This window comes from Otolemur garnettii, unplaced genomic scaffold (genome assembly GCF_000181295.1).
Source record: "Otolemur garnettii isolate 467f Iridium unplaced genomic scaffold, OtoGar3 scaffold00306, whole genome shotgun sequence".
Classification (NCBI taxonomy): domain Eukaryota; kingdom Metazoa; phylum Chordata; class Mammalia; order Primates; family Galagidae; genus Otolemur; species Otolemur garnettii.
In genome coordinates this window covers 483,010-510,585 of record NW_003852701.1, presented here as the reverse complement: position 1 = coordinate 510,585, position 27,576 = coordinate 483,010, and the positions used below count along the sequence as shown (strand labels likewise).

The 27,576-nt window shown below is 43.6% G+C and overlaps 1 protein-coding gene and 1 pseudogene across 1 annotated transcript in view; both read left to right on the top strand.

The window, feature by feature from the left end:
• Positions 1–27,576, top strand: part of NHSL2 (NHS like 2) — a 309,715-nt gene that overhangs the window by 115,435 nt on the left and 166,704 nt on the right. The window lies entirely within an intron of this gene.
• On the top strand, positions 9,033–9,357 carry LOC100957403 (annotated as a pseudogene).

Sequence of the window (27,576 nt, the reverse complement as noted above, 5' to 3'; positions counted from 1 at the left end):
CATGTTAACTTCCTAAGTGTAAGTTATGGCATAGGAAAGGCATGTTTGAGGCTCTAAAAGACTTATTGTCAATACTGTGGAGTGATTTCTCAAGACTGATCTTACATAAAGAAGAAGGCTGGAGAAAAAGGAGAAAAAAAGAAAAGAAGTCAGAACAAGCTCTTTCCCAGGTCTTTTTTTCCTGTGGCCTCTTCCCTTCTGCTCTCTCTGAGGACTCTCATTCTGATAATTGCCAGTGCCAGAGTGGTCTTAGCTAGTGGTGTCCATGTGGTCATGCTAGTTGATTATTAGAATCCTTTCTGGGCTATTAGGCACCTATTCTGATTGTGACCTCAAAGTATTAAAGACTGGTAGACAACTCTGGCTGAAATTCATCCTCAGGAACGTACCCAAACCTTTAAAATTCTCACCTTGGAAAATAAAAATCCTGATGACTTACATTTACCAACTAGATTTGCTAACTCATGTTTACTAAGTTGTATTTGGTAACTTACATTTAGTAAAGTTGTTAGACAGCTCTAACAATGCATCTAATCTTAATATGCTTACTCATACTTAAAACCAAGAAAAGAAACTTTAGTCACTATATATATATATATATATATTTTATATATAGATTTTTTTTTTTTGAGATAGGGTCTCCCTATGGTGCCTAGGCTGGTCTCGAACTCCTGGAGCAAGTGGTACTCCTGACTTAGCCTCACAAAGTGCTGGTATTATAATCATGAGCCATGATGCCCAGCCCATGAGAAGAAACTTTGCAATTATTCTCGCTTACTAGATAAAATGTTCAATGGCAGCTTTCTTGGCACCAGTCCCCTGGGATATTTACTTCAGGCCTCCTCATCAATCTTTACCCATTCTAACATATTAGCTGTGAAGAAAAAAAAATTGTGTGTAATTATAAATTACATGTTTTGGGGGCAAGTTGCAAATTTTTCACAAGCACAAAAAAATTATAATATTAAAAAGGAAAAAATTAAAAATACTAACCTTATTAATTACCATTGCAGGTTCTCTTCATTTCTTCCTGTGGATTTGTTACTCTCTAGTGTCATTTCCTTTAGTACCCCTCTATTCCCAACTACCTCCTTTATGCTGTTGTCAAATATATCATATTTCTATAATTATGTGACAAACTATGTAATTTTATAAATACTATCTATGAAATTTCTTTTTAAATCAGTTAAGAGAATAGAGAATTCTATCTTTTATCATTACCTACATAATTACCTTCTTTGATTATTTGTGTGAATTTTAATTGTTGTCTAGTGTCACTTCCTTTCAGCCTGAAAAACTTCCTTTGGCATTTTTTAGTATTTCTTTTTCTGGGAATGTCTTTATTTTGCCTTCATTTTTGAGAGATAGTTATATTGGATTTAAAGGCTGACAGTTTTTTAATTTCAGCACTTTGAATATGTTATCTCACCACCTTCATTGTTTCTGTTGAGAAGTTAGGTGTTATCTTATTGGAGTTTACTTGTCCCTGATAAATTATTTTTCTCAAGCTTTCAAGATTTTCTCTTTGCTTTTCAACATTCCAGTATTTCAACAACTGTGATGTGTCTGGGTGTAGATGTCTTTGTCTTTATCCTACTTCAACTTCATTGAGTTTCTTGGATGTACACATTAATGTTTTTCATCATATTTGAGTTACTTGTAGCCAGTATTTAATTATTTTGTCTGTCCCTTTCTCTGTTACCTTTCCTTCTGGTACTACCATTATGTATGTATTTGTTGATGCACTTAATGGTGTCTCATGTTTTTCTGAGGCTCTGTTCATTCTTTTGCTATTGTTGTTCAGATCTCAAAATCTCTTTGACTATATTTTTAATAGTGTTGGGGTGGGCGATGGAAACATTTGCAGGTCAGGAAGTTTATAATTTTGCCCCAAGTTTAACCAGGAACTAGGAGCTTAGAAGTCCTCTCCCTAGTTATTCCTGAGAGGGTATTGTTTTAGGCATATGTTCAGTCCTCTAGACCACCAGGGATAGGAGTGAATTACTATTATTATTTTTTGTAGAGATAGAGTCTCACTTTATTGCCCTTAGTAGAGTGCTGTGGCATCACAGCTCACAGCAACCTCCAACTCCTCGGCATAAATGATTCTCTTGCCTCAGCCTCCCAAGTAGATGGGACTACAGGTGCCCACCACAATGCCCAGCTATTTTTTGGTTGTAGTTTGGCCGGAGCCGGGTTTGAACCTGCCACCCTCTGTGTATGGGGTCAGTGTCCTACTCACTGAGCCACAGGCACCACCAGGTGTGAATTCATTTTAAGCCTGGCTTCCTAGGAGTGCCCCTGGTTTGAGTAGCTTATTCAATCAGTGTTTGGTCAGAAATTGCGAGCCAATAAGGCCTGTGTGCTTCCTTGCTTGAACTGTGTGTGGCTTGAGGAAAGTTTTCAAGTCTGTCCTATGCCCTACTATGATTGCTTCTGAGGTGGGTATAACCTAGTGCATGTGCACAGCCCTCCAGATCTGTAGTGTCATCCCATGAAATGTCTTCTTGGCTTTCTCTTCCTGTTTTTTTCTGGTAAACTTCTGGCTGGTCTGCCATTTTTTTCTTGTTGCTTCTAGTTGCATGAAGCTACGAGCTGCCTCTTAATGCTTGATGCTAAGATCTCTACTACAGTTTTCAACAGCCCCGTTAGGCATGAACTTCTCTATCTTCTGTTCTGTGAAGCTCTCCATCCTTACGGCTTGCCTTCAGGTTCTCCTCCTGGAAGAACTTCTAGGCCACTGCATTGGAGCTGAGGATAGGAAAGTGCCCACTTTTCCTGGAGTGATGCTATACCTCTTGCTCTATGAGTGTACACTAGTACACTAGTGATGGTAGTTCCTTATCTTCCTAGCTTGCCTGTCCCAGTACGGAACCTCCATCCTCTAAGCCCACTGGGGTAGGATAATGGAGGCCCAGTTTTTCTTAGCCTGCTGCACCCTGAGGAAGAGCTTCTGCCTTGCAAGTTGAGGCTGGGTAGGAGAAAGCAGTAGTCCTTTTGGCTGCTACTACCCTAGAATAGAGCTTCTGTAATACTGAGCTTGGCAGATGAGACATGCTCCTGGGGTAAAACTATAGCCCACAGACTGAGAGCTAGGAAAAGAGACAGCCCTGTTTTTTTGGCCACACTTGTCCAAAACACTGTTGCTATAATGTGGAGCTGGGAGAGGGGCAGAATTAGAGTAGGTCATGACGCAAATGCCAGACTCTCACTATGGCTACCAAGATTTAGTAGATTTTCTTGGATAAATGTTTCTCTATTTTCTATGTGCCTTGAGGGCAATTTCCAGAGACTTTAGTTTAAATACTTGTTTCTAAAATTTGCAACAGTGAAAAAAAAATTTGCAACAGTGAAATGGTTGTTTCACTGGGAAGAAACACCAGCTTCCAACACAGCTATTCTGGAAGTTCTACTCCCTTACTGATAATATTTCTAGTGGAAAAAGATTTTGGTGGGGGTTTCTCCATGTATTATCTCTACCAGAACTCAATTAAGCCCAAGCCCAAGATTTTATTGAGGAGGAAAGAAAGCATACAGAACAGTGAAATGGTTTCAATGTAAGGCTTATTTCAAAAATAAACCCAGTAAATAGTTTGAGGCTTATCACATAAGTACTAATGTTTTTCAGAGTAGCTGTTCTCCACAATTAGGCATTAATCAGAAGGGGAAACAGTAGTAATTATGTGTAAAATGTTCTGATCTCTGGAGCAACAGAAATAATCTCATCCCTGAGAACTGCTTGTGGATTATGTAGGGCCCTCTCTGCTGCTACTAGAGTTATAGTTTTGAAACTTCACTTTAATGTTTTCCAGGGGAAAGGGGGGAAAACTTTTCTTCACTCAATATTGGCAAAAGCACTAAATAGCCTCTCATCTGGTCTCTAGAAACATACAGGCTGGATCCACAAAGGCAGAAAAGCAGATTGCGGCATTGCTGGGACTTTGAACTGTTTTAGTGATCCTTTCCAAAAGCTCATTTCCCTTCTCTTTCTGCCTCTTCTCTCCCTCTCTGAACACTAGCCAGGATGTTGTTGCCCCAATGAAAAGGGTGATAAGGCTGTGTCACTGGAAGATTCCTTCCTGTGATTTGACACTCTCTCCCCAGTCGTATGTATTCTTGCCTGGCTCATCCCCACCATTTTATCAAGGGAACTGTCAATTTTAAATATGTGGAGAACCCCAAAGAGAAGACTTAGCCACGACAGCTCACACTTCCCCTTTGTTTGCCTCATGCCTTTCTTGGTTCTGGATAGCCACTGCTCCTATGTACCCAAAGCTATCAGCCTCATGCCCTGGCTGTGGGCCTACAAGACTAGAGGGGCAGATACCAACCCATCTGTTCCCTGAGGACATTCCACTATTTGCTTTTGCAAAGAAAGTTTAGGACTAATTACCAAGGACACCCTGAGGAGCAGCTGCTTTGAGACTATGGCCAATACAGTGGTAACACAAATGCCTGTGATTTACTCTTCCCATTATTCATGGACACTTTTTTTTAAATCATGATATCTCACTCTTTAATTCTTTGTTCTAAATACAACCTCTTTCCTCTCACAGCTTCCCAGAACATCTGCAGTATGGCCTCTTAGCTTTCTCTCCCCTCACTTGTCTATGTCTCTTTCTTCCCTTCCCCTCGCTTTCTATGAGTAAATAGCTTCAGTTGCTTTTCTAAAAAGCCTGGACCCCATATGCCCTCCCCTTCCCTTGATCTTAGACCCTTCTCATCATGCCAATTGTCTAGTCCCACTCCCTGCCCCCTCCTCTATCTGCTTTCTTTTATCCTTTCTTGGCCCTGAGCTTGCTTTCTTTATAGAAACAGCGCTCCTCTGCTCTCCCAAACTAGCTTCTCCCCTGCAAACCCTCCTCCCAGCATCAGGATTTGCAGATAGGATGAAGGAGAGAAGCAAGTCCCACAAGGCCTTGGGGCATGTCCCTCCTCTGTTTCAAAAGGGAAGCTACTGACAACCCCCCTTGGAGGGGGGGCGCCCATGTAATGCCAGCCCAGTACTGTCAGAACTTCTGGCTTGTCAAGAGAAAGACAGAAATTCATATTTTAATGTAAATTTTGCCACTTTTGAGTGTTAACGACTATTTTTTTCCCTCAAGAAGCTGGAGAGAGTGGCAAAAACAACCTCACATCTCTGGGCTAAATTTAACCCCAATACCTCTCACATTAACTCAGCTGCCCAGTTCTTAGGCCTGCCTAAGGTCTGTACTACTGCCTGCATTGCACAGGCCCACTATGGCTACTACTCTCTTTGAGTCTTATTTCTTGAATGACTGTAATGGCCTCCTAATTGGTCTTTCTGCTTTATTCTCTCCCCTCTTGTCTACTGTGTACAGCCCTGCTTGATGTAGTTGTCTCAAAATAATAGAGCCTTGTGGTTAAGGGAGTGGGCTCTGCCACTTATAAGATGGGTTGTCTTGGGCAAGTGAGTTCGGTTTTCTGAATCTGTTTCCTCATGTGCAAAATAGGAAAAATAGTATTACCTCATCATAGGTCTGCTGTGAAAACTTAGGAAAGAACCAGGCCTTCGAGAACTATAAATACTCAATAACTGTTAATCATGATGCATCCCATGGTACAAAAACCTTCAAAGCCTCAGTGCCTCTTAGAGTTTATCCCCTTTGTCTAGGCATTCAAGAGCCTCTTGCTCTGGCCTCGGCCCTTCTTACCTCCTCCTATGAATGCTTCAGCCACACTAGGCTTCTTTCTTATTCATTATCCCTTCTCACCTGCAGTGCTATGTGTTCTCATTACTTAGTCATTTTTATCCCCTCAACAACCTGAAAGGCAAGTTTGCTCATCTGATTTCACAGATGAGCAAACTGAGGCAAAGAGACTTGCCTAAGGCCTCCCAGCCTGGAAGTGGAGGAACAGGATTTGAATCCAGGCCTATCTGGCTTAAATCCTGTTGTCTTTTCAGGGACTTTAAAAACTTGATTTAGAACAAGTTGCAAAGAAAAATACACATCTGTGTAATCTTGAGAAAGTTGTCTCATTTTCTTTTCTGTAAAATGGAGAATAATAATAATACCTACCTTACAGGGTTGTTTGATGATTAAATAAAATACAGCATGAAAATTTTCAGAACACTGCCTGGGACACAATAAATTCTCTTATAAACAGTAGCTAATATTTGATCTTCCTAAATATGTGTGCCCATGCTAGGTGGCATTGGAAACATTTACGTTAACTCAGTGGTCTCCAACCATTTTTGCACCAGGGACCTGTTTTGTGGAAGACAATTTTACCACAGACTTGGGTGGAGGGAATGGTTTTGATATGAGTCTGCAAGCAGTTGATTTATTGTAGTCATTGTGCAGTCAAACCACATTATCTGCTGATGAAAATCTGAGTATAAATAAATTCTTAATCATACATTTGCAGCCACTACACAGTGCTAGCATCATTGCCTCAGCTCTACTTCAGATAATCAGCATTAGAACTTCATAATATACACAGAACCCAGATCCCTCACATGCACAGTTTTCAGTAGGGTTTGAGCTCCTATGAGAATCAAACACTGCTACTGATCTGACAGGAGGTGGAGCTCAGGCAGTGATGCAAGCAATGGGAAGTGGCTGAAAATACAGATGAAGCCCCAGCTACTAGGGAGGCTGAGGCAAGAGAATCGCCTAAGCCTAGGAGTTGGAGGTTGCTGTGAGCTGTGACGCCACAGCACTCTACTGAGGGTGATAAAGTAAGACTCGTTCCTAACAGGCCACATATCAGTATAGTGGGGGTTGGGAATCTCAGAGTTAACAGGTTTCTTTCTTTACCTTTTCCAATAACTAAAACCACAGTCCTAATTGAGGCACCACCTTTTATTTGTAGAAATTTAGAAACTTTTCAGGATGGGTGTGGTGGCTTACACCTGTAATCTTAGCACTCTGGGAAGCCAAGGTGGGTAGATTTCTTGAGCTTAAGAGTTTGACACTAGCCTGAGCAAGAGTGAGACCCCATGTCTACTAAAAATAGAAAAACTAGCTAGGTGTTGTAGCAAGCACCTGAAGTCCCAGTACTCAGGGGCTGAGGCAGGAGGATCACTTGAGCCCAGGAGTTTGAGGTTGCTATGAGCTATGATGCCACAGCACTCTGCCCAGAGCAATGGAGTGAGACTGTCTCAAAAAATAAAATAAACGAAATGAAATAAATAAAATAAAATAAAATCTTTTCAAAATGCTCCAGATACCTCACTAGCAGGATGGTTTTTTTCTTTTTTTTTTGCAGTTTTTGGCCAGGGCCGGGTTTGAACCTACCACCTCTGGTATATGGAGCCAGCACCCTACTCCTTTGAGCCATAGGTGCCACCCACTAGCAGGATGGTTTTAAGTTTCTGAAATGTTAATATAACTTTCCAGAAGGAGGTGACCACACTCCTTTCTCCCACCTCTGATATTTACATACTCCTTGCATTTGTGCAGCCTAGTAGTATAAGTAGTGCACAGACTCTGGAATGGGTTGGCCTGGAGTCAGTTTCCAGCTTTGCTACTTACTCTCTATGTGACCATAGGCAAGTTACCTAACCTCTCTTAGCCTCAATTTGCTCATGTGTAAAGTAGAGAAATAATAGTAACTATATCATGAAGTTGTTCTGAGGATAAACAAATTCTTAATAATACATCTGAAGGGCCTAGTGCATATTGGGCACATAAGAAGTCTTAATTTAGTGAATTATTATTATTACTATTAGAAAACAAGAAAATAATAATTATTATTATTATTAGAAAATAAATAATTATTATTATTACTATTAGAAAACAAGAAATAATTAAGCATCTCAAACTTTCCTTTAGGTTTTCCTTGACTAGCTAATTCTCACATTTCCATGCATTCTTCAACCCTGGATTAGAGTGCTCTCTCCCTTTGAAGGGAATCTTGAACCCGTGTCAGATCCATCCCTTGGCCCTGCTTTATGCCAAACTGCAGTCCTAGGACTCTCATGTGGTGCCAGGACTCTACTCAGAACAGCTTCTCAGATAATCCCCCACAAATTATCAGGCCCAACAAACCACTCACTATAGGTCCTTAACCTCACTGTGTGTGAGGCTAGAAGAAGTTTCTAAGCTAGATATTTAATTCAGTCATAGAGAAGTGGGATGACACTCCTACATCAGACCAGAAGTTGTTGGTGCATTCAGAACTTAATGCTGTGGTAACCATGCATATTTCTTTTAGGCTGGCTGGCCCTGGCCCTGGCATCTTTTAGCCTATCCTGCTTAACATCAGCTGTTGTCAACAACAACCTGTGCTTATCTAGTTACTTAGCCCACACGTCTCACACACTTACTATTAGCCAAACAGAGAAAGACAGTGTGTGTGTAAGGACAAGTTGAGAGAATGTGTGTGTAAGGACAACTTGAGAGAAAAGGGTCAGTGACATGAACAGACTGACACTATTTCTGCAGCCCAGTGCAGCCCTGAGAGTCTGGACTTTGGAGACAGATGAGCCTGATGAAGGCATCCTCAAACTATGGCCGGCGGGCCACATGCAGCCTGCCTAGGACATTTATCCAGCCCGCCGGGTGCTTTTGCCACCACTGCCTGTCCTGCTTAGCAGCCGACTTGTCCTGGGGCCTAAAGTCCAACGGTCTGAGGGATAGTGAACTGGCCCCCTGTTTAAAAGTTTGAGGACCCCTGGCCTAATGCAAATTCTGGCTCTGCATCTTGTCAGTTGTGCATGGGGCAAGCTAATCTTTCTCACTTTGATCAACTCTAAAATGAGGATAGCATAAAGGTGTACTCCAACAAAGTTACTATAGAAATAAGAGGTAGCATATGTGAGTACCTAAAAGCTACCTAATCAATAATATTTGTAATTATTATGAATCATGATTTTTGCCTAGACCCAATTCTCAACTAAGGTGTTGCCCCTTGTAATAAAAAGGTAGGAGAATCCACATGGAAAAAAAATGAAGTTAGGGCAGGAGCGGCACTTGAGATCAGAGGCTGGGGTATAGGATGGTGGCGCCAACTGCGCTGTGAGAGCTGAGCATCAGCAGGGCCCACCATGCGCTGGCTTCCCTGATATGGGCGCCAGTGATTCCAAAGGTCGGGGCCTGTGGCCCTTTGCCGTGGGGGGAGCAGCAGCCCAGAGGTGCAGGCACTGAGCAAGCTTTGGTGTGGCCTAGTGGCTGAGCCATGCCCCCCTTTGTATTCATGTGCGGCAACTCCATGTTCTATGCCGAGGATGGAGATCTGGCCCAGTTCTATGAGGAGACAATTGTCACCAAGAACCGGCAGAAGTGGGCCAAGCTGAGGTGGGTGCATAAGAATCTGATTGCTCAGGGCATTGTGAAGCTGGATACCACCTGCATCTATGTGGATTTCCCTGTGATCTTCCATGAGGTATGAGCCTGGGAGGTGGCAGACACAAGCACCCCCTGCCCCAGCAAGGAACCCCCAGGTGTGGCTTTCATTGAGGAGTCCAGGCTGGGACCACAACCTGGAATGAACTCTGTTGGACCAGAACCTTTAGCTGTCAGCAGGTCGCTCCTGCAATGTTGAATGGGTGTTGGTTTCAGTGTGGACAGGTGGTGGTTAGTGGCTGGCAAAGGCAAATAGCGACTTAGCAGCCTACTCTGCCCAACCACCCTTGCAAGAAGCTTGGCAGGGCATATACCCATCAGGAATGCCTGGTTACTGGTTCCTTGCCTGGCCTACTTTCTTCTAAGCTTGCCTGGGGCCCAGCCCTGCTAGGGGCTATATAGCACTGCCTTCTTGCAGCCCCTGAGCTATGGGGCTGTACATAAAAGGGGATTTCCTTTTCTTCACTTTCCTTTTATCCTCTAGTCAGAGCATTTCATCCATGTGCTACCTCAATTCCTGCTGTGTTGGACAGAGGCTGGAGCCAATGCTGGCCTGATTATTCCCACTTACCTGCCATTTGTTCCCACTCTCAGATGGATAGATAGTCTGTTGGCTGTTGATAGGAGCGAGGACTAGTATGGGAGGCTTCTTCCCCCACCCAGAGCTAGGCTGATCCCCACTACAATTAATTGTTGCTCCCTCTCCCCAAATTGGAGAGTACAAGCTGGGGTCAGGATGCTTTTGCCTATGGGGAGTTACTCCATCCCACCTGTTCTGTCTAATCCTCTATGCCTTGCACCAACACCCTCCCTGCAGTTGGAAGAGGACCGTCCAGCACCTTGTGGTAAGGCACATGTACCCTAAGGCTGACGGCCAGTAGCTATAAGTAGCCCACCACCCCTTCCCCCACAGTTATCCTTACCCCTTTAGGATCAGTCAAGAGAAGTACTGGATCCCATGGGTAGGCACAAAAAGGAGGGGAAAAACCATAAAAGGAATACTTAAAATATGAAGCTTTGTAAATAGTCTAGTCCATGATGATATTTTGGCAGAGTCTGATTACTATATAGAGATGACTTTTTTTAAATACTGTGCAATGTCTGCGCTCCTAGAGTGTGGGAAATGGCTTGGAGAAGGTGCCCCCTAGCCTAGGAAGACTGCTGGGTTATTTGTTCAATTTCAATAAAATTCTTTGTAGATACTAAAACAAAATAAAGTTGGACCCCTAAGTTTATACCATGTACAAAAGTTAATTCAAAATGGATCAAAGACATAAATGTAAGAGTTAAAGCTATAAAACTCTTAGAAGACAGCATGGTTATAAATCTTTATAATTTTGAATTGAGTGGCTTGGTGCCTGTAGCTCAGTGAGTACGGCACCAGCCACATACACGAAGCTGGCAGGTGCAAGCCCAGCCCGGGCTTGCTAAACAACAATGACAACTGCAACCAAAAAATAGCCGGGTGTTGTGGTGGATGCCTGTAGTCCCAGCTACGCAGGAGGCTAAGCCTAAGAGTTTGAGGTTGCTGTGAGCTGTGATGCCATGGTACTCTACCAAGGGTGACATACTGAGACTCTGTCTCAAGAAAAAAATATTGAATTAGGCGATGGTTTCTTAGATATGACATCAAAAACACAAGTGATAAAAGAAAAAAAAAGATAAATTGGACTTTTGGAAAGTAAAAATTTTGTGCTTCAAAGGTCACCATCAAAGAAGTGAAAAGACAACTCAAAGAATGAGAGAAAATTTTTGTATTCATATATCTGATAGGGGACTTATATCCAGAATATATAAAGAACTCTTACAACTCAACAATAAAAAGACAACTCAACTAAAAATGGGCAAAATATGTGATCAAGCACATATAAAGATGTTCAACATCATTATCCATGAGGGAAATCCAAATCAAAACTACATCATGAGATGCCACTTCACACCTAATAAGATGACTGTAATCAAACAGATAAATAAAAACAAGTGTTGACAGGGATTTGGAGCAATTGAGACCTTCAGACACTGCTCATGGCAATGTAAAATGGTGCAGCCTCTGTGGAAACCAATGCAGACCCATCAATTCCACTCCTAGATATACACCCAAGAGAAATGAAAGCTCACAAGGTCTGATAATTAACTTTGCAAACTCATCCTAGCATACTTCAATGCTGAATATTACTGTGGTCACCTTCCAAGTACTCCCCCTGCGAAGCTATGCACCAATACCAGTGCCTAGTCTACCCTTCAAAGCAATTTTGGAACTCTTTTTCTGTAATGGCCATCAAAGCTGTCATCAGATTATTCTTGATGTCCTGAATGTCATCAAAATATCTTCCTTTCAATATTTTATCTTTGAGTAAAGAAAAAAGTCTTTGGGGACCAGATCAGGCAAGTAGGGAAGATGCTCCCATACAGTTATTTGTTTACTGGCTAAAAGGTCCATCACAGACAGTGCCCTGTGAGCCCTTTGCTTTTTATTAATCCATGAGTTCCTTTGGGACCATTTTTGCACACATTTTTCTCATGCCAAGATTTTCAGTTAAGATGTCCTAACTGTTTCTCTATCAATGTTTACATGGTCTGCTATGCTTCTCACAATCAACCAACAGTTTTGACACACAATTTGACAAACTTTGGAAATGTTTTTGTCAGTTCTGCTGATTAATGGCCACTCTGACCTCCCTTCATCAGTGATACTTTCTTTCCCTCAGAAAAACGTTTAATCTATTTGTACACTGAGGTTTTCTTCATGGCATTATCCCCATAAACTTGGACTAACATGTCCCTCCTTTCACTTCCACGCTTGCCAAGTTTAACAAGAAATTTAATGTTTGTTCATTGCTCTAACTCAAGGTCCAACATTCTCGTGATGGCACACAAAAACACACAACAATAATGAAGGCCGCTGAGCAAGACATTGCTACATGTTGACAGTGTGAGACACTGATATACCAAGGTTATGAAACCTTGCCAAGTTGTTTGTACAGTACTGTGCATAATGGCAATTTCATAAACTTAATTGTCAGGCCTCATATGTCCACATAAAAAAACTTCTGAAGGGCAGGCACAGTGGCTCACACCTATAATCCTAGCCTTCTGGGAGTCTGAGGAGGGTAGGTTGCTTGACTTCAGAAGTTTGAGACCAGCCTGAGCAAGAGTGAGATCCCATTTCTAAAAATAGCTAGGCACTATAGCAGGCGCCTGTAGTCCCAGCTGCTTGGGAGGCTGACGAGGCAAGAGTTTGAGGTTGCTGAGAGCTATGATGCCATGGCACTCTACCCAGGGCAACAGAGTGAGACTCTGTCTCAAAAAAATAAATAAATAAATAAAAATTAAAAATTAAAAAACTTGTGAATAAATGTTTAAAGAACATTATTCATAATAGTCAGAAGATGGACAACCCAAATGTCCTCCAGTGTATGAGCGGACAAAGAATTGTGGCATATCTATGATGATAGACTTTAGCCATAAAAGGAAACAAAGCAGTGATACATGCTATGACCTTAGGAACCTTAGGAACATCAAAAGCCCACTTATTATATGATTCCATTTCTGTGAAATGCCTAGATTGGAAAAATCCATACAGACAGAAAATAGACTAGTCGTTGCCTGGGGCTAGAGAGGGGAGGGAAATAGGGAACTAATAATTATGGGGTTTGGGCATGTGTGTGTGATATTGTGAAATGTATATTATGTGGTCTTTGTTCATTTCCTGGTATACAACTTCTAAAATCATTGAATTTCCAAAATGATGTCTTTTTGTCTGCTAATGAGTTTACCGTGAGGTGGCAGCTCCTAAGAAGCTTTAGGATAGTGGCTGGTCACCAGAAAGACCAAGGCAGGATTAGAGGGTTAGGACTTTCAGTCCCACCCTCAGCCTCCAGGAAAGGAGGGAGGCCAAAAGTGATGTTGATGGCCAGTGTTTTAATCACTCATGTCTATATAATGAAGCCTCCATAAAATACTAAAAGAACAGGGTTCAGATCTTCTGGATAGCTGAACTCATGGAGGATCCTGGGGTCTGGTTCACCCAGAGAGGGCAGGGAAGCTCTGAGTTCCTTCCCCTTAGCCTACCCATCTCTTCATCTGTATCCTTTTTAATATCCTTTATAATGAACCAGTAAATGCGTTTTCCTGAGTTCTGTGAGCTGCCTCAGCAAATTAATTGAACCCAAAGGAGGGAGTTGTGGGAATGCCAACTTGAGGCTGGTTGTTTAGAAGTTGATGAGGCCTGGACTTGCAGCTGGTTTCCAGGGTGTGGGACTAGCCTTTAACCTATGGGATCTGAGGCTATCTCTAGGTAGACAGCATCAGAATTGAATTGAATTGAATTAGAGGATACCCAACTGTTGTCTACTGATTGGGGACACACACACAACACACACACACACATTTGGCTACAGAAATATTTTGTGTTGATTATTGTGTTGTGAGAACAGAGGTAAAACAGTTTGAGGTTTTTTTCCATTATCACAGGGGGTGATGGAAATGATCTAAAATTGACTGTGGTGATATACAATTCTGACTATACTAAAACCCATTGAATTGTCTACTTTAAATAGTTAAATTGTATGGTATGTGAATTATATCTCAAAAAAAAGAACTGTTTAAGGGGAGAAAAGGAAAGAGAAAAGAACTCCCCACAGCCATTATGGTAGACTTGAGAAAAGGAATAGGAGCTGTCAGAGATCACCAGGTGGCATGTCTCTGTGAGTGTGCATTCCTTTGGCTGTGGTGGATGCATGTATGTGCACACATGTGTGTTTCAGAGTATTCTGGTACTGGCCTGGCCCCAGGCAAAGCTGTCATAGAGGCAGAGTTTTCCCTTGACACTTCTTGAATTCTCCCTGACTCCTTTTACCTAAAGGTGAAAAATGTTTAATACTTAAACATTAAGTAAGTATTAAGTTTAACTTAATCCTTTGAAGTAGTCTTTGCATTCCTAGTAGGTACTACTGTTTTTGTACAGATTGAGCATCAGTTGATTCTTTATGGATGGATGAGGTTTGAAGAGAAAGTCTTACCACCTACTATTCCTGGTGGGCAGGGCTGTAGGAGAGGGGTGAATTTGGGGAGGGGTGTTATCTGTGGTCTGTACAGCCACCTAGTGTGAACTGCTCCTTATACAGGGAGTTCAGGGGTGGGACAGATGGGCCCTTCCCAGTGAAGGATATGTTCTGTGAAGGGTTTCTCAAGTTGGACTGTCTCATATGCCATCTTTGCTTCCCTTGCAGGGGGATTTTTTTTTTTTTTGTTTTTTTTTTTTTTTGGCAGGGGCCGGGTTTGAACCTGCCACCTCTAGTACATGGGGCCAGCACCCTACTCCTTTGAGCCACAGGTGCCGCCCCATTGCAAGGGGATTTTTTGAACAAGTAGCTTCGTCTAATTTCTTCCCCTTTGGGGGCTTTTGTCTGCCTTAGGTGAGGGACATTTATAAAAGGAAGAGAAGTGGGGCTTTCTTTAATTTGGGGCCATTCTTTAAGGCAGTGGACAATGGATATTACCCCAGACGTTTTATACATATTATTCCTAGCCAGATTTTTTTGGTAATCAGAGTAGAACAAGCCCATGGAAAGAAACAGTACCTGCAAGAACCCCCAGTCTCCTTTCTGAGAGGCAAACAATTTTAGTTCTTTTCTTCTGGTATTTACCCTTATTTCTCTAAATAAAGCACTTCTACTTCTATTCCTTTGTTTGCCAAGTTCCAGTTATCTGTTGACTTCCTGCTAGGCTAGCTAAGGATTTCTCACCATTATATAGCTCATCATCATTTTTCATTCCTTTTTTGGTTACCCTAGTAACTTATGCAGTATACTTTTTCTGTCAATTATTAGCTGCATCTTTTGAATCCCCACTTGGTAAGCTAAGGTAGTGGCATCTTTCCCCTTCCCCTCAGCTCTCTTTCCTACCCACCACTATTGCTAGGCAGTGTTTTTGGTAAAACACCCGGTTCTTATTTTAAAAGATCTTGGTGGGGCACAGTGGCTCATGCCTATCATCTCAGCACTTTGGGAGGTCAAGGTGGGAGGATTGCTTGAGGCCAGAAATTTGAGACCACCTTGGGCAATATAGCAAGACCCCATCTCTAAAAAAAAATTAAGAAAAATTAGCCAAATGTGGTAGCATGCACCTGTAATTTCATCTACTTGAGAGGTTGAGGTGAGAGATTTACTTATGCTCAAGAATTAAGGCTGTAATGAGTTATGATTGCACCACTGCACTCTAGCCTGGAAAACAGAGTGAGAATCTGCCTCAAAAAAAATTTTTTTTAAGTTGAGAAGACTTTGTTTTAAAGCAGATGTGAAAGGTGAAAATAATTCTTTATTGAACATTTACTATGTTCCAGGACCTATGCATGCATCATCACATTTAATCCTCATAGTGATCTTAAGAGGTAAATATTATTACAATTTAGACATGAGAAAACTATGACCAGATCACATAGGGGGCCAGCATGCGATAAGAACCAAAGTTGGACTCTAAAGCCCATACTTTTCCAGAGCCCCAAGCATCTGTCAGCTTCAATTTCGTCAGTAGTTTTTCAAGTCCCCTTTCCCTGAGCAAGGCTTGGACTGGAAGTCTTTATCTGTTTTTGTAACCCACAGTAGTTCCGGCTCATTCACTGATGCTGCGCTCTCTTCCCAGAGGGCAAAGAAGAGGGTGGTTACTCGAGAGGAAACCAGAGGCATATGGACCATCCCTATGGGGTGTGCAGGGAGAGTGGATTCTCTGGATGGGTTTGCTGGTTCAGATGCATACCTGGCAGGCTCCACTTGTTGGCCCAGGCCTTGGTCTTTAGAAGCCAGCACAGAGGTCCCAGGTGGTTCCTGAGGTGACACTGGGAACAATTTTACAGCACTACTAGGGCTCTGCCAGCCTGCATACTGCTTTCGCTATGAGAAGCAAGTACGGAATTGTGAAGATTGTAGCTGACTCAGACCATTGCTCTCCTCTGGTGTTGTGGTCACAGATACATGTGGGAAATTCCCAAACTGACTTTCCCACAGAGCTGTTTTGGAGTGGGGGCAGAAGGAGGATGGGGGTGGAGAATGTATTTTAGTTATTTATTTGATTAGTATTTGTTAAATGGTTGGACTGTTTTAACCAGAGGCACCAAGTGGGATTTCCCCAGGGGCTACTTCCGGGCATATAGAAGAGTTAAGGGGTTAAAAGGCCAAGGCTCAGTTTTCCACACTGAGGAAGGAGAGGATACAATAACATGGAACAGATGATCCCAGATTCTTTCTATTGGTCTTTAGGCTGCTGTCAGAGAAAAACATTTGAACATCCCCACTTATCTACCCACTTTCCCCAAAACCACACGTCCTCTGGGTTCTCCATCTATTGGTGTTCCAGCAATCCATCCTGCCTGGGAGTCATCTCGATTCTACCATCTCCTTGCCTCTTGCCAACCCTTCTCCTTCACCCTTGGCCCATCTTCCCACTTGTCCTCAGAACTCTCCCTGCTCGATTTGCAGGGTCTTGCACATTCATCCTTTCCCCTGTCTTCTTAGCAACTTCCAACCTTATTACCTCAGGCTTGGTTTCTTCAAATACTCTCTGTGCCTCCAGTTACACCTCCCACACCTACTTGTCTGACCCCAGTCCCTTTTGTCACCACTACTGGATGAATCTTCATATGAAACAGCTTTCAAAAAAAAAAAAAAAAAAAAACCAAGAAGAAGAAGAAGAAAAAAGAAACAATTTTCTGAGACCTGCTCAGACCTTCCCAGGGCTTCACTGCTGCTTCTAGCATAAAATGCAAATGCCTCTGTTTGGCATTCAAGGTCCTGCACTATCTGCTTTCAACCTCAATGCCTAGACCCTGTTCTTGCTGCTTCCCTATTAAACTGAGAACTTCTTGAAGATAAAGAACAGTTCTAGTTTACTTCTGAGGCTGTTTTATATTACAGGAGAGTGCCTAGGACATTGAAGGTCAGGACTTGTTTACTGAAGAAATGAACAAATGGAAAGATGAACATAGGGTCTCTGTCACTGACCAATTGGGTGACCTTGGATAAGTCCTATCCTCTTTCTGGGCTTCATGTGTTCAACAGGAGTCTTATGGGTGGCACCTGTGGCTCAAGGAGTAGGGATGGGCACTGGCCCCATATAACAGGGGTAGTGGGTTCAAGCCCAGCCCTAGCCAAAAAAACTTCAAAAAAAAAAAAAAAAGAAAAAGAAAAAGGAGTCTTAAACATGCAGCTCTTAGGCCCAAAGGTTTTGTTGGTTAACACATTCGGATAATTTGGAATGCCTTTATGTAAGGCATGTGTGCTCTAGCTTTCCACCGCCCCCATTGTCTCACACCTCTCCACTCTCCTCCTTTTCATTAGCTGCTTGGTGCCTAAAAGCATTTATATTTGTGACCCTTGCATTAGGTGGTATTTACTGACCTTTAACTCTGGCACCAGCTGGAATTCGGTTTGACCTGCTCTGAAATGAAAATTGCAAGTGCTCTGCTTAAGTGGTTTCCAATGTCATCTAATACACAGCAACCAGGGCAGACTGACTTTGCCCTCCCAAAACAGGCCACCAAAGAACAGTGGTGTATGCCTTTAGTATTTGGCAGTCAGCTGCAGAGGGAGATGTTATTCCATTGAAAGTGATTGTCTCTACATAACCCAGCACAAGTGGTGCCCATTTATAGTCTAGAAAGGACCAAGCACAGCGTGCCCATTGGCAGCTAGCTGGGCACATACAGAGAGCATTGGTTAGAGGCACAAAGTGGGAATTTAGCCCAAGTTGCCTGGTAGGGTCTCAAAGTACTGAATAAGGGGTGTGTGCTGGAAGCATTTCTCTCTCTCTATGTGCCTGGCTTTCAATGGCCCAGTCTGCACTGAGATTCCATAGAGATGTGCACAGAGGGCAGGGAAGGTCAGGCATTCTCAACTGCTGGGCTTCTTTGCGTTAGCCAGTCCCAAAAGCCACATGAACTGCAAATCTGCCTGGCCGCAGGCTGGCAAGGCACGGCTCACTGGGAAATGCTAGATGAACACGGTGGCTGCTGGAAGGTGCTCGCCCACCCTGGACAGTAGCTGAGTGCCACACGTTTGAGCAACATCTAGGTGAAAGGTACTGAGAGCTGGGCAGAGGGCTGGTGTGGGCGTATGTGCCCATCACTGGGTGAAAGTGGAACCACTGATGACCTGTAGGGCTAAGTGGCTGCAGTCACTGGTTAGGGGGACATAGAGCGGCTATTCAGTTAGGGGACACAGAGTTGACACATCTGCTAATATGGAGCAGTTGTAGGCATGTGGGATAGTGGGTGAAACGAGAGGTGAGGGAGGCAAAAGGTACAGAAAGATAGTGTTCCTAAGCTGTTTCTTGTGTCTGGAACAACTCTAGGGAGCTTTCTGGGGTGAAACGGATTGATTCCATGTGTTTTTGCCTCTGTTTCTGCCCTTTCCTGCTCAACTGCTTAGGAACTCGGAGACAAATCCCTAGTACTGTTTGTCAAAGTCAAATACAATGGAGAAGATAAACTTTCCAAAGAAATTTCATGGAACACATCTCAAAGCTCTAGAGAAACAGTTTTAGATTTTTTTCTTGTTTGTTTCCTTTGTATGACGGCCACCAACTTGTGTCAGCAAGGTGTTAAGGGAGACACTTAAGGCTGTTGCAGCTGCCAGAGAAGTGGGTGTGCTGTGTCATTGGGCTGTGAGACAGTGCAGTTGATGAAGAGACAAGAGAGCTGGGCTGTGCTTGGCTGCAGCCAGGGGGACATGATGTGGTGGTTGGTGTGATTCTGGATGTGCCGTGTGTTACGTACATGTTTGTGACAGGACTGGGGAACCTGGCGGTAGCTTTAATATGTGGATTTCTTCCGTGCAGCTTGAAACCAGGGTGTTCCAGCAATGATGGGAGTAAGTATGGGTGACAAGGCCAAAGAGCCTTAGTGTCAGCTAGACAGGAGTGGTGAGAACTGCTTTCACCGTGATTTCCACTTTGCAGCTGAGCCTGTGTTTCTGGAAGCAGTTTCCAGTGTCTGAAGGCTTCAATGTTTCCTCTAACTGGCCTGCACTATTCCAGTTGGAAGCCATGGAAGCTCACACACTGATGTATGCCATTTTTGGCCCACTCAGATATACCCAGTACCCTGAAAGCCTAGCTTTTTTGGCATAGCAGGTTAAGGCAATAACGCCAGGCCTTTGGTTACAGAGATCCATAGCTGAGCCTCATGTTCAGTTGAGAGCTTTGTCATCACCACAGTGAGGCTTCTTGTTGAAATGCAATCGCCTGCTGAGACAGGAGCCATGGAGAGGATTCTTGGGTTGCACTTCTTTATCTTTTGAGTAATTGGGGGTCAGAGCAAGCCAAGTCCTGGTCTAGGCTCTGTAGCTGCTGCCTGCACACTGCCCAACCTCTCCACACCCTCTACCATCACGAGAACTCTTGAGTACCTTGGAGGGTTTGAGGTAGAGACAATGTTCCTGTAGTTGGCAGGCATTTGGGTCTTCATCTCCGAGACTACTAACCAGCTGGCCAGGCCTGGCACAGTGCATGGGGGCTCTGAATGAGCCAAGGATGTCCTCTCCGTAGCAGTAGGACATTCAACCAATGAGCAGGTACTGGGGTTCTCTGAGCAGGGAAAGCAAATCAAATGTTTGCAGGACCGCACTCCTCACTGCATCCCCAGCAAGTAACAAAAGGGTAAGAGTTGGCCAAGTATAAGACAACTCATGGTGTGATCAATCATACACTTGCCTCCTCACATTACTTTTAAAAACACTCTGTAGTCCAAGACAAACCAAAAATATGACCAAACCAAAAGCATCTGCAAACCATATTCAGCCTCTTGGTTGCCAGCTTGTGACCAATGTGAGAAGTATATTTTCATTGCACATCACTGAGAATTCTTTAGACCTGGCAAATTCTGTCTTCATTCTCTGATGGCATCACTGTGCTGCTTTTCTTGACTCCCTCCTTAGGACAAATGAATGCTTCTCCCCTGTCTGATCCCTTGGTATCTCAACTGTAATATATTAAAATCCTCATTTGAGAAAGCCTTATTGGCTACTTTGGCAAGAACTGTGCTGGGGTTACAGAGATGAATACATAAGAAAAAATCCCTGCCCTCAAGAAGCAGTCTAGTAGGGAGAAAGATGAGAGAGCAGCTGAGACTCTCTAGTGGGTCAAGGCTCAGAGATCTCTAAGAGAAGCTCCTTCTGTGCATGTGTGTAAAAGCTGAGGAGGTGCCCATAGCTCAGTGGGTAGGGCACTGGCCACAGACACCGAAGTAGGGGGATTCGAACCTGGCCAGGGCCAGCTAAACAACAGTAACAATTGCAACAAAAAAATAGCCAGGCGTTGTGGTGGGCACCTGTAGTCCCAGCTACTTGGGAGACTGAGGCAAGAGAATCACCTAAGCCCAAGAGTTTGAGGTTGCTATGACCTGTGAAGCCACGGCACTCTACCAAGGGCAACATAGTAAGACTCTGTCTCAATAAATAAATAAATAAATAAATAAAGGTTGAGGGAGGCTTCTTCAGGTGAAAGAAGATGGTTCAGCCAGGTACTAGAGGAAGAAAACAAGTAAACTAAGCTAAGAAGGTAGCAGAGCTTTATTGGCCCAGGGAGCCCCTGAGCAGACTTCTGGTGTTATGGATACCAATGCCATGTTTGCATCCTGGTGAGTAGCTGTATGTAACTGATGTGTAAGGAATGAAGGGCTAGGAGTTTCAGGAAACAAAGCAGATCATTAAGGACCTCATGGGCCAGGATGTGGATCTGGTCTCTTTCCTCTGAAGGCAGAAGGGAGATAGCTGAGGGTTGGAGAAGGCAGGGAATTGGACTGATCTTGGCTTTGGAGGATTCACATGGGAGCCTCCATGTGTTAGAGAGGCAGGAGGGGAGGGGGAGTTTGGTGACTGGGAGGCCAGCTGGGGAGTTGTATCCCCAATGTCTGTATAAACAGTGCCTTACTGTATATTTGGTGAATATGTGAGTGAGTGAATGAGGTAGGAAGGGATATTTAGAGCTGCTGCTGCTGCTGCCTCTAGACAGCTCTGCTCATTTGTTAGAACAGGGGTGGCTTTCATAGGTATCCACTTGAGCATCTCATAGACATCTCAGACTTGACATGTTCAAAGCCAAATTCCTGGCCTTGTTCCCCAAACCTACTGCTTGTGCAATTAATGGCAGCCCGACTTTCTAATTGCTCAGGACCCAAACCTCAAGTTCATTCATGAGTCTTCTCTTTCTCTCGTACTCCACATCCGTGCCATTAGCAGGTCATGTTGTTTCCACCTTCCGAACAGATCCAGAATCCAGCCACTTATTACCAGCTTCATGATCTATGTCCCCATCACCGCTCACCTGGATATTTGTACCAGCCTCCTAATGAGTCTCCCTGATCATTCTACTTTGGATCCTTGACACTCTACTCTCAGTGCACCAGCCAGAGTGATCCTGAAAATGCATGTCAAGTCGTGTCCTACCTTTGCTCACAGCCTGCTCCTGGATCTTTATTTCGCTTGAAAAGCTCAAGTCCTTACAATGGCCCATAGTCCCTGCATTCTCTTTCTGACCACTGACCTCACCTCCTGACATCCCCCTCACTGCTCCAGCCACCACACTGGCCTCCTTGCTGTCCCCCAGGTAGCTTCAAGGAGGACAGCAAGGGTCTTTGTATTTGCTGTTCCCCTCTGCCCAGAATTCTTTTCCTGAAGATACCTGCATGGATCCCTCCCTCACTTCACTCAGTTTGCTGCACAAATGTCACCATCTCCGTGAAGCCTTCATTGACTGTCATAGGATAGCACCCCCAACCCTGCTGGTCCCTTGAACCCTTCCATTATTTCATTTTTCTCGAAGCCAGTTATTGCCTTGTAACTTTATTTTATTTATTGTCTGTCTCCCTTCACCATAATGTAAGCTTCGTAAGAGCAAGAATTTTTGTCTATTTTTTCACCTGCAGGATTCCTAGTGCCTGGCTCACAGTAAACACTCAGTAAGGACTTATGGAATCAATGAATAGGTAAACTGTGGGGAGCAGTGAGGCTGCCCTGGGCTTTCCCAGGCCATGTGACCTGGGACTCTCAGGAGAGCTTATATGGGGAAAGGAGAGATCCTAACAGAGTTAGCAGGTCTAGCTAGGGTGACCTGGGGCAAGTCGCTTCCCCTCACTGATCTTCAGTTTGCTCATTTATAAAGTAATTTATCATTTGATGTAATGATCTCTAAGGACTAGCATTATGAACCTCTGGGCAGGGGGCAAGGTGAAGTCCTGGCCAGTTGGGCTTCAACTCAGGCCCCATGGGTATGAGAGCAGAGATCCTCACTCCTGCTATTCCCCATTTCTTTCTCAACCTCTTCCAAAACACCATCTTATCTTCAACCCATACCTGTAAACACACCATGTTACAGCTGTTCAAATAATGTTGGGGGGGGGTGGTGCTGCCAGTCAGCTGCAGTCAGCCTGGCCAGCTGCATTCCCTGCAGAGTGTCTTGCTCTGGCCTGAAAGCCTAGTTCAGGACAGAAGCCTGGGTAAGACTCGTGGTGGCATGACTTCCTCTCCTACTCTCCGGAGCAAAAGTTTCATGCTACTCAGGTGGACCCAAATCTGGAGCAATCATCTTCTCTCCTAGACCAAACTCTTCTACCTGGTCTAGTCAGGGGTCTAGTGTTTATCAAACATTTCTCATTTTAAATTTTAATCCTCATAATAACCATATGAAATAGGCATTATTAGACCCACTTTTCAGAGGAGAACACTGAGTCTTAGAGAGGTTAAGAGAGTTTCCTAAAGTCCCACACACCCTCTTCCTCCTTACAGGAATCACTTGGAAGTCTGCTGACCAAAGCCTAGGAGGCTCATCTGTGGTTGGAGCTATGAGAGAGACAGAAAGGAGAATGCTTTTTTTTTTTCTTTCCACTGGATCTAGACCACAGGTGGAGCCTAAAGGGTGGAAAACAAGCTAGTCCAGATGGAAGTCATCACTATCCTACGGCCTCCCTGAGGGCTGAGCAGAAGGGAGGTACCTTCTGCCTCACCCTGCCAGGAACGCTGGGTGTCCTGAGAGGCTGGGACCAGTGAGCAATGGGGGTAGTACACTGGCTACTTTATGTGATAAACTAGCTTCTCATTCCAAGGATCAGAGAGCATTTGGTGAGCTCTTCTTTGTTCCAATGGAAACAGAAAACCAGAAAAGCCCAGTGGGGGTGGCCAAACTTTCCTTTGTCCTCTTGGGCTAGCAAGCTGAATGGGAGGACTATGGCAAGGGGGGTGGGGCAGGGCCACCACAAAGCAACAGACTGGTGGAAGGCGGACAGGACTGGACTCTAGCAAAAACAACAAAAAATCCCACAAAGAGCTAAGTATGGGTGGGTGGCCTTGCAGCCTCCGCCATGCACTCTTACTCAGGGTGAGTCTGCTAAGTCTGGCAGTCTCCAGCAAGAGGCCAGCTGGACCTGAGTCATAGCACAGCTAGTGCTCTCTAGGCCCAAGATGTGTCAAAGGCTACCTCCAGGACTACTGCCCACCATGAATCCTCTGAGTTCCCTGGCCCAGACGCTTTGCTGCCCCTACAACATGACGTACTCCTACCGAAAATGGTAAGAACTCAGATTTGTCAAAGTCACTGAAAGTTTGCCAAGCACTTTCCCATAGCTCATCAGAAGGCAGGGTATTCTAGTGGTTAAGAACACAGCTCAGGGCCCATACTGCCTGGCCTTGCCATTCCACAGCTGTGTGATCTTAGGTAAGTTACTTAGCCTCTTTGCCTCAGGTTCCTCATCTTTAAATGAGAATAATCACAGGATCTACATCTTAAGGCTGTTTTCAGATTAAATAAGCTAAGACTTAAGATCCCTAAAAGTAGGAATATTAGTCTTTTATTCACTGATACGATCCTATGGCCTAAACAATGCCCAAAACCTAGTAGAGACTCAATAAGTATTTATTAAAGATATATATAAAGGGCTTACAATGGGAAGTGGCACTTAGTAAACACAGCAAATGTTAGTTATTATTGCTGCTATTATCGTTCACATTCTTGCAACCATTCCAAGAGAAGCATTCTGAATTTCATGCATGTTAGTGTTGGTTCTCCTTGTAAATTTCAAGTTCTGAGTCAAAGTACTGAAGAAATAGGGAACATTCTTTTTTTTTCTTTTTGAAACAGAGTCTCACTTTGTCGCCCTTGGTAGAGTGCTGTGGCATCACAGCTCACAGCAATCTCCAAATCTTGGACTTAGGTGATTCTCTTGCCTCAGCCTCCCGAGTAGCTGGGACTACAGGCACCTGCCACAATGCCTGGCTATTTTTGTTGCAGTTGTAACTGCTGTTTTAGCTGGCCGGAGCCAGGTTCAAACCCACCACCCTCAGTATATGGGTCCAGCACCCTACCCACTGAACCATAGGCACCACACAGGCAACAGTCTTAAAACAGAGAGAGAAAGTGTGGCCATGGAGGGTTAGGAATGCAGCCCTCAAAACTGAGTAACAGTAACTGTCTATCTATTCATTCACTCATCCATTCTACAAATACTTCATAATACACATTTATGGGCCATGTGCTGAGCTGGGAGCTGGGATGTGATGATGACAAGAAAAACAAGAATTTCTACATTTGAGGAACCAAAATTCTTTTTTTTTTATTAAATGATAGCTGTATACATTAATGCAAACATGGGGTACAGTGTAGTGTTTTCATATACAATTTGAAATACTTTCATCAAGCTGGTTAACATAGATTTCACGTCATTTGCTTAGTCATTGTGTCAAAACATTTACATTCTAGTTCTAGAAAAGTTCACTTGTAACCTTGTTAGACAGATATATAGGTGATCTTTCCGGTCACCCTCCCACCACCCATCCGCCCTTTTCTCCTCCCCTTCCCCACCCCCTCCCCATATTCTTGGGCTAGAATTAAGTTGTATCTTTCATTTGAGAGCTATAAATTAGTTTCATAAAAGGGCTGTGTACATTGGATACTTTTTCTTCCATTCCTGTGATACGAGGAACCAAAATTCTAATGGAAGGAGATAGGCAAAAACAAATAAACACTTAATTTCAAATAGTAATAAATGTTATGAAGAAAACAAAGCTGCATAATGGGATAAAGAATGGCTGGAGTATGTATGTTGTGGTCAGAGAAGGCCTCTAAGGAAGTAATACTGGCACTCTTCCAGAGGTCTTGGTCTCAGATCAAGGACCCCCATTGAGAGTTGGCTCTTGATACCATGTCATCACCACCCCATCCATCTGTCCAAGGTAAGTGTATCTCCTAGGTACACAGAGGTCTAGGTATGAAGGGCTAGAGAGACAGGGGCTGTGAACAAATAGTGCCTGCACAGGAAAAGTTCTGGTGTTAATTGTTCTCTGGCAAAAGTTGTTGGTTGCTAGGTTAACTAACGGTTAGTAGCCTTTCAGCTTCCCCATGAGGTCCTTTTGAAGTCTCAGGGAGGAGTTGTCTGGCCATGGTGTCTTCTCCAATGCTGACCTACACTTAGTGCCTTCATGCTCCATGCTCTTTCATGACACCATCTTCACACATGCAAACACCACCTCATCCTCCAAGATAGCCCAGGTGCCATCACAACCCTTGTTGCATTCGAGTACCCTTTCTCATTACATGTTTGAGCATCTCCAGATTCCAGCACAGAATCAACACCTAATAAATGCTTATCAAATGAAGGAATAAACGAGTGACTACTATTCCTTCTGCTGTCTTATCTGACTGGCTGTTTCCCAGTCATGTATCAAAATGCTCATTATCTTTAATCATCAGAGAAATGCAAATCAAAACCACATTGAGACATCATCTAACTCCAGTAAGATTAGCCCACATAACAAAATCCCAAAACAACAGATATTGGCGTGGATGCAGAGAGAAGGGAATACTTCTACACTGCTGGTGGGAATGCAAGCTAATATGACCTTTTTGGAAATAAGTTTGGAGAATACTCAAGGAACTAAAAGTAGACCTGCCATTCAATCCTACAATTCCTCTACTAGGTATATAGCGAGATGATCAAAAATCATTTTACAACAAAGACATTTGCACCTGAATATTTATTGTAGCCCAATTCATAATTGCCAAGACATGGAAAGAGCCCAAGTGCCCATCAACCCATGAATGGATTAACAAATTGTGATATATGTACACCATGGAATACTAAGCAGCCATAAAAAATCTGGAGACTTCACATCTTTTATGTTTACCTGGTTGGAGCTGGAACATATTCTTCTTAGTAAAGTATCTCAAGAATGGAAAAAAAAGTATCCAATGTATTCAATACTACTATAAAATCAATACATAATCACCCACACATTCATACAAATGGTAAAACATAACTATAGTCCAGAAAGTAGAAGGGAAGAGGAAAGAGAGGGAAGGGGAAGAGGGAGGTGGGAGGAGGCAGGGTATCTGGGGGGACCTCACCTAATATGCATGATGCAATGGGACATTTCAAAACTATTAAGAAAAGAGTGTAGGCTCGACGCCTGTGGCTCAAGTGGCTAAGGCGCCAGCCACATATACCCAAGGTGGCGAGTTCGAATCCAGCCCGGGCCCACCAAACAACAATGATGGCTGCAACCAAAAAAAAAAAATAGCCAGGCATTGTGGCAGGTGCCTGTGGTCCCAGCTACTTGGGAGGTGGAGGCAGGAGACTCCCTTGAGCCCAGGAGTTGGAGGTTGCTGTGAGCTATGAAGCCAGAACACTCTACCCAGGGGGACAGCTTGAGGCTCTGTCTCAAAAAGAAAAAAGAAAAGAGTGTAGGGCGGCACCTATGGCTCAAAAGGGTAGGGCACCAATCCCATATGCCAGAGGTGGTAGGTTCAAACCTAGCCCCAGCCAAAAACTGCAAAATAAATAAATAAATAAAATAGTCTATAACTTAAAAATAAAAAAAAAAAGAAAAGAGTGTAATTGCCTTATGACAACAAATAAGTAAGCAAGGTGATGGATATGTTAATCAGTTCGATGCAAGCATTTCACATTGTATATCAAATCAGTACACTGAACCCCATAAATGCATCAATGTACACAGTTATGATTTAATAAAAAAATAATAAAAAAGAATCAGCTCACACATCATCTTACAGGAGAAGCCTCCCTCAACTTCCTGGTGTCTCACCTGAGGAGCTCTTGCTCATCCTTCCCCTGTGAAGCCTTCCTTGACCTCCCCAGGCAAGATTGGTCCCTCCCACCTCTGAGTGCTCCAGCACATTCTACACTCTCTGTCACTGCCCGCTCTAAGGGCATCGTCTGCTACTTCTCTGTCGCCTCCCTTAACCTGTGATTTTCTCAGGCAAGGAC